Consider the following 6,420-nt stretch of genomic DNA (forward strand, 5'->3'; position numbering starts at 1 on the left):
AAGGATCGCCGGCGCATTGAACGGCACTACAGTGGGTTCACCTGGGATACCCTTGGCCGGACGAGGCAGCCGGATTCTACCCCCCCCCCCCTCCTACTCCTGTCGGCTTACAAGCGACCGGATTAACCCCCTCTAGTGTATCTAGTATAATCATTAAAGTATCATTGCTGTTATTCCTTAACTATTCCAGGTCGTATATTTACCACCTGCGCCTTCAGAGATTGGACATTCTCTATTGATATACCGACGAATACTCCTTGCCATAAAAGTGCATACTATTTCAATTCATAAATGTAATTAAGTGATTAAGTGCTTATTCTACACACCATCGCTGTGTAGAAAAAAATACCTGTTTCTAATTCGTACATTTGTGTTGGATCCGTTTCATCTACGTGAGAGTGTTCATGATAATATATTTATGCCGTGTACTGGGTGGCCGAATATTAAGTACAAAGGTAGTGGTAGTAAGTATCATATCTAGTAATACAGTCAGGGAATTGTACCCCTCAGTTACAAATGGAAATATTGAATAAAAGAAATAACGACCAAAACCCGACAGCGGTCTGGTGCTGAACGTTCGGCGAGTTAACCCGACTATCATCGGGTCTGGCGCGGAAAGTGTTAAGAATACGGCCCACACCAGTCTGTCAATTTACGAATGCTATTCAGCGATCCTAAATCCTGCTCTTCAAGTTCTGTGTGAATGTATCTGAGAACGTATTACACACCTGACGACCAGGGCTATTGATATGCAAAGTAGCCCAGGTGGGTACTTAGCGAGTTGGCGAGTGCAGCGCATTCCTGTGTGCACGCGCGTGCCGTGCACATCCGTGTGTGTGCGTGCACGCGCTTCTGCTCACAAAACTTTGGTTGCACGCCGTTAGTTAGGACCGAAGCCAAGACAAGGGACGGTTGGTGAATCCCAAAATCGGCCAGAAAATGTCTTAAGTGGCGCTAAGACCAAGATTTGTCAGATCTTCTGTCCTAAATCCATTGGTGAATGAGACCCATTGACAATTATAATGAGACAATATTATAATAAAATGTTGTTAAATGGGGCGGCTACGTGGCGTAGTGGGCAAGGCGCTCGCCACGAAATCTGGAGACGCTGGGCTCGCCTGTTCGAGCCCAGCGCTCCACATTTGCTTTCAGTTTAGCTGGTCGTCAGTACTAATACACATTGGCCGTATTAGGGGGTGGGAAACTGATGGGTGGGGATCGGGCGTTGTGGACAGCGACTCCTACAGGTCGGTTGGTGCGCCTGCGCAGTAGAATCAGGAAGTGTCGGGGGCAGCGTGAGCCTCCCACGCGTTACTCCTCGCCACTGAGAGATCGAGCTGCGCAGGTGAAAAGATGCGACTGCTGTTACCTCAAGTACCGGAGGGGACTTGTGCTATGTACAGTATGACTTAGTCCACATTGCAGCCGGCTTGTGGGAGGCAAGAAACAGCGTTCGTGACAGGGGAGGGTTGAATTGGATGATACGAAATTGGGATGGGAGAAAATATAGAAAATGGGAGAAAAAGTGGATAACATTTTTTTTTTGTTAAATGAAGAAAAACAAGGAGGAAAATTGGTATAGATATATAAGGGTAATGTAGCTAAGGGGCTACACAACCCTGACTGTATTGAAATGCTAGATTAAACCACTACTAAAGAATATTAATTAGCCAGACAGTATAGGTACACAAAATGGCGGACACTCTATTAACTGCGAGGGGACAGTGATACAAAGTTGAATAATCACTTTAATAGTAATAGAAAGCATACATATTATACATAGCGCAGATCTCCTTTAATACGATAATGTCAATGCAACGATGTCAGAGGTAACGATAGTCCTGAACTACGAGTACTCGACCATTGATGCTTGGAATGGAGTGAGAAGAAGCGAGCAGCACGGGGAAAGCAAGATGGCGGGTGGAGACGGTAATTCTCTGGAGCTCCTACTCCAGAGAGCCGCAGACAAACTTGGGATAATCCTGTCGTCGCTGGTGAGGAGGGTCTCGTACGGACCGGGTTCCTGTATTCCTAGCGCCCGATGGCAGGATTAATAGCTATTAGTCCAAAAAGCCTGTTGGCATGGTTGCTAGCTAGTTAGCCCTTGTACACTTAGGCCAACCCGCATGTCGTCTTCAATAGGTAGTTAAATCCAGAACGCCGCTGGGTTCAGCTATAAGTCTCTCAACGTTACTTCGCTCGAACAAGTCACTATACTGTGCCAATAGTGGCTCGACAATATTATGTGGTATCTAATTAGCTGTACAGCTCTCTGTCAAGATACGTTGCTTGCCGTCCTGTTACTGCTGCCAACATTTCTTCTATAACACACACTCTGTCCAGGCATGTCCCAAGAACCCCGCGCATGTGCTCACGCTGTCTACGGCGTTAAGAGTGGAACATATACAAATAAACGAATGATGAATACTGGTAGGTAAACAGATGACGTGAAAATATATATCTTATATATATAAACAATATATAAGTTATACAAAATAATAAACGCAGACTCTATGTGTTAATCTGGACCTTCAGAACAGGTAAGAAATTATGAAGCAATAAACCAGTTCAGGAATGAGCTGAGAAGCGTGAAAGAGGTTAGAGCAGTGGCGGCCCGTACTATCTACTGTTGGGTGGTCGCAGGGGGTTCACGTTAGGTCGAGTTGAAAATGTAACGTTAATAAATGCTCTGGAGCAATCTCTCTCTCTGTCTCTCGGATCAATCCAATAAAATAATTAACACATGTATATGTTGTCATTTTAAACAACTCACCATTCATTCATTCATACATTATGCATCAGCAGCAGCGAAATTAATGTTATAGTTCACAACACAGCAGCGCGTTTTGAAGCGCTATTATCATCTCAGCAAGCACCGCCAATACTTTCCGTAGCCGCATTTCTCGGAGACACAGGAACACAGCATCGCTGTGTTGAGAGAGCGAGAGCGAGAGAGAGAGAGCGAGAGAGACTCACTGTTTAGTTTAAACGTCCAGGGCAGGAGGGCTTGATAAAGTGTATAATCCACTGTCCCACAGTCCCAGACTGTTGATGTATATCCAGACCACTGTCCAGACTGCATCCGCCATATTATAGCTTCTTGTTAGCCAAGTGTTAGCACCACACAACACAAGTACTGTGATGATTTCTTTGCCCATTTCCGCGTCGAACAGACTGCAAACTACCTGGCGTTCTATCGCCATGCTCTAAGACAAACTCTAACCTTAACCAACTTTGAAAGAATGCCTAAGCTTAACCGTCGAAAGAACTTGCCGTCACGCTCTAAGACAAATAGCTGCATCACAACAACACAAGTTACACAACAGCTACAACAGAATCTGGCGTCGGCCAATCAGAGAGCGTCTCCGCGAAATGCGGCTACGAAAAAATAATTACGTCGGCCAATCAGAGAGCGTCTCCGCGAAATGCGGCTACGGAAATTATAGACGCTGCTAAGGCTGCTGGCTTAGACCGCTTCAAATCGCGCCCGGCTTCCATCATAATACATCATATTTCAACGCACAGCGCGTTACGCACTGATTGGCTGCGACGGATACAGCGATGAAACAGTGCACGGCGTGCACGCGCACTCAGAGCGCTATTGCGTCTAGCCCGAGACTCCAAACCCAACCCCCTCCAATGCACAGTTTTCCCCACCTACCCAACCTCTTCCAATGTACAGTTTCTTCCCCCTCAAATGTATATACTCTCTATTTAGACTATTTTTGTATCACAAACAGTGCTGTATATTTGTAGATCTGGTATGTCATAAATGTCTAGATGTAACAGTACTGTCTATCTGTATGTCATGTATGTCATATTATGTTATGATGCATTGAAAATGGGAGACCCTGATGTAAACAAGACGAAAGTACTTCGAACGTCTTTCTCTGGTCTGCATCCCCTTAACAATTGTGTGCATTGAGCTGTACTGTATTGTACCCATTCTGCAATCTGTTAATAAAGTTTTCAATCAATCAATCAATAGTAACACATAGGGAGAGATAGAGAGAGACCCCTGTGGTGTTGGTATTGAGAGATCTGTCAGCCAATAGGCAGGGCCGCCTGGGAGAAATGCGAGGCCCTGTGCGAGATTTAATATTTTTATACAGTCAACATATTCTTAAATAATAGCGCTGCCCGAGGCGGGGCATGATACAGTCAACATATAGCAAAAGAGAGAGCGAGAGAGAGCTCCCGTTCTACAGTCAATATACAGTGTACAGAGAGAGAGAGAGAGAGAGACACATTGGAAAGAAATTGAAATGCTATTTGGCCCTAAACAGAGAGTACACAGTGGCAGAATACCTGAGCACTGTGACTGAAGATCCTTGAGCACAGCCTAGCCATCGAGAAAGGCCGCCATAGGCAGACTGTGTGTGTTAGAAAGAGAGAGAGAGAGAGAGAGAACATGTGTGTTTGTCATGTGTGTGTGTGTTAGAGAGAGACTAGAGCATGTATGAGAGATTCAAAAGGACAAAGATCAACACTTAAATCCAAGAGAGAGAGAGAGAGAGAGAGAGAGAGAGAGAGAGAGAGACACATTGGAAAGAAATTGAAATGCTATTTGGCCCTAAACAGAGAGTACACAGTGGCAGAATACCTGAGCACTGTGACTGAAGATCCTTGAGCACAGCCTAGCCATCGAGAAAGGCCGCCATAGGCAGACTGTGTGTGTTAGAAAGAGAGAGAGAGAGAGAGAGAACATGTGTGTTTGTCATGTGTGTGTGTGTTAGAGAGAGACTAGAGCATGTATGAGAGATTCAAAAGGACAAAGATCAACACTTAAATCCAAGAGAGAGAGAGAGAGAGAGAGAGAGAGAGAGAGAGACACATTGGAAAGAAATTGAAATGCTATTTGGCCCTAAACAGAGAGTACACAGTGGCAGAATACCTGAGCACTGTGACTGAAGATCCTTGAGCACAGCCTAGCCATCGAGAAAGGCCGCCATAGGCAGACTGTGTGTGTTAGAAAGAGAGAGAGAGAGAGAGAGAACATGTGTGTTTGTCATGTGTGTGTGTGTTAGAGAGAGACTAGAGCATGTATGAGAGATCCAAAAGGACAAAGATCAACACTTAAATCCAACAAGAAGAGGGTCTATACCAGAGAAACCAAAGCAGTAAGGAGCCAATGGCCGACATCAGCTAAATAGGCTAGCCAGGTACTGTGACACCAGGCCACACACAGCTTTGGCCAACGGCCCAACGCTACCCAAGCTACACAAACGACCATTCACACACAGCACATGTCGTATCTCCAAATGTTGTGAAGTAGCATATGTTTTGCCTGGAAAAAAACATCGTTATTAACAAAACATTCGGGAGGGGAAGGAAGGAAGAGTGGGGTAATGTCATGACATTTTCATTAATCTTACCTGCACCAAGGAACGCAGGGCGAAAGGCCGCAACACAGGTCTCCACGTTGACGAAAGGCCTCTCGCTGTCGGGACAAATAAGCTATGGCCAGAGCCTTGTCATGGTGCAGGCCCGACTACATCTTCTGTCAAAGATGATGTCGTAGTCAGAGTGCCAGGGCCTGCTATTCTCAAGGCTAACTGATAGCATCAAACGAACGTTCCCAGCTGACGCTAAACAGCTAACTGGCTAACAGTTAGCTCAATCAGGCACCTGGCTGTATGTAGCCGCATAGCTTGCTTCTGCGTTCTGCAAGCTATGCGGCTACATACAGCCAGGTGCTCTCACCAGGCACACACTGTTAGCTACTAGTAGTACTATATTAGCTAGTCGACCAGTTTGGCTCCAGAGAGAGAGAAAGAGAGATAGGTCAGGTCCACGGCGGGAATATAATCATAGGTTGACTCACCATAACGCAGTATCAACGCGGCGCCAATGGTAAAGTTGGAAGGAGACTTTCTTGGCCCACGGTGTAATTTCTTCTTCTTCTTCGAGTACTTTCCGGCAGACTGGACACCTTTCGGCGTATTGCTGCCTAACAGATTTATCTGCTCACAAGTTCTCTTCTCCTTCTTTTGAAAAGACATCCACTCGCCTCGCTCCTCTGAATAGCGCTGAATTAGATCATCCCTGTACCTCGTGTGTCCGAGAAGAGCCCGGAAACACTATCATAAAATCTGTAGAGCAGCAAAGCCGCAAAAACCGGAACACTGCAGTCTGCAGAGCCGCAGAGGCAGGAACAAGTCAGACACATTCTACAAATGTGTCTAATGTGAAATATATAAGCATATAAGCAAAACTAGATTTTAGGTCTGTGATGAAAAAGGGCCTCGCGGGAAGGGGGGCCTCGCAAAAAAAAAAAAAAAAAAAAAAAAAAAAAATTATTTATTTTTTTTATTTTTTTGCGAGGCCCCCCTTCCCGCGAGGCCCTGTGCGACCGCACTGCTCGCACACCCCCTGAGGCGGCCCTGCCAATAGGCACTATGAAGCCCCGCCCAACAAAAC

The sequence above is a fragment of the Notolepis coatsorum genome, assembly GCF_963971535.1.
Source record: "Notolepis coatsorum genome assembly, chromosome: 1".
NCBI classification, from domain to species: Eukaryota; Metazoa; Chordata; class Actinopteri; order Aulopiformes; family Paralepididae; genus Notolepis; species Notolepis coatsorum.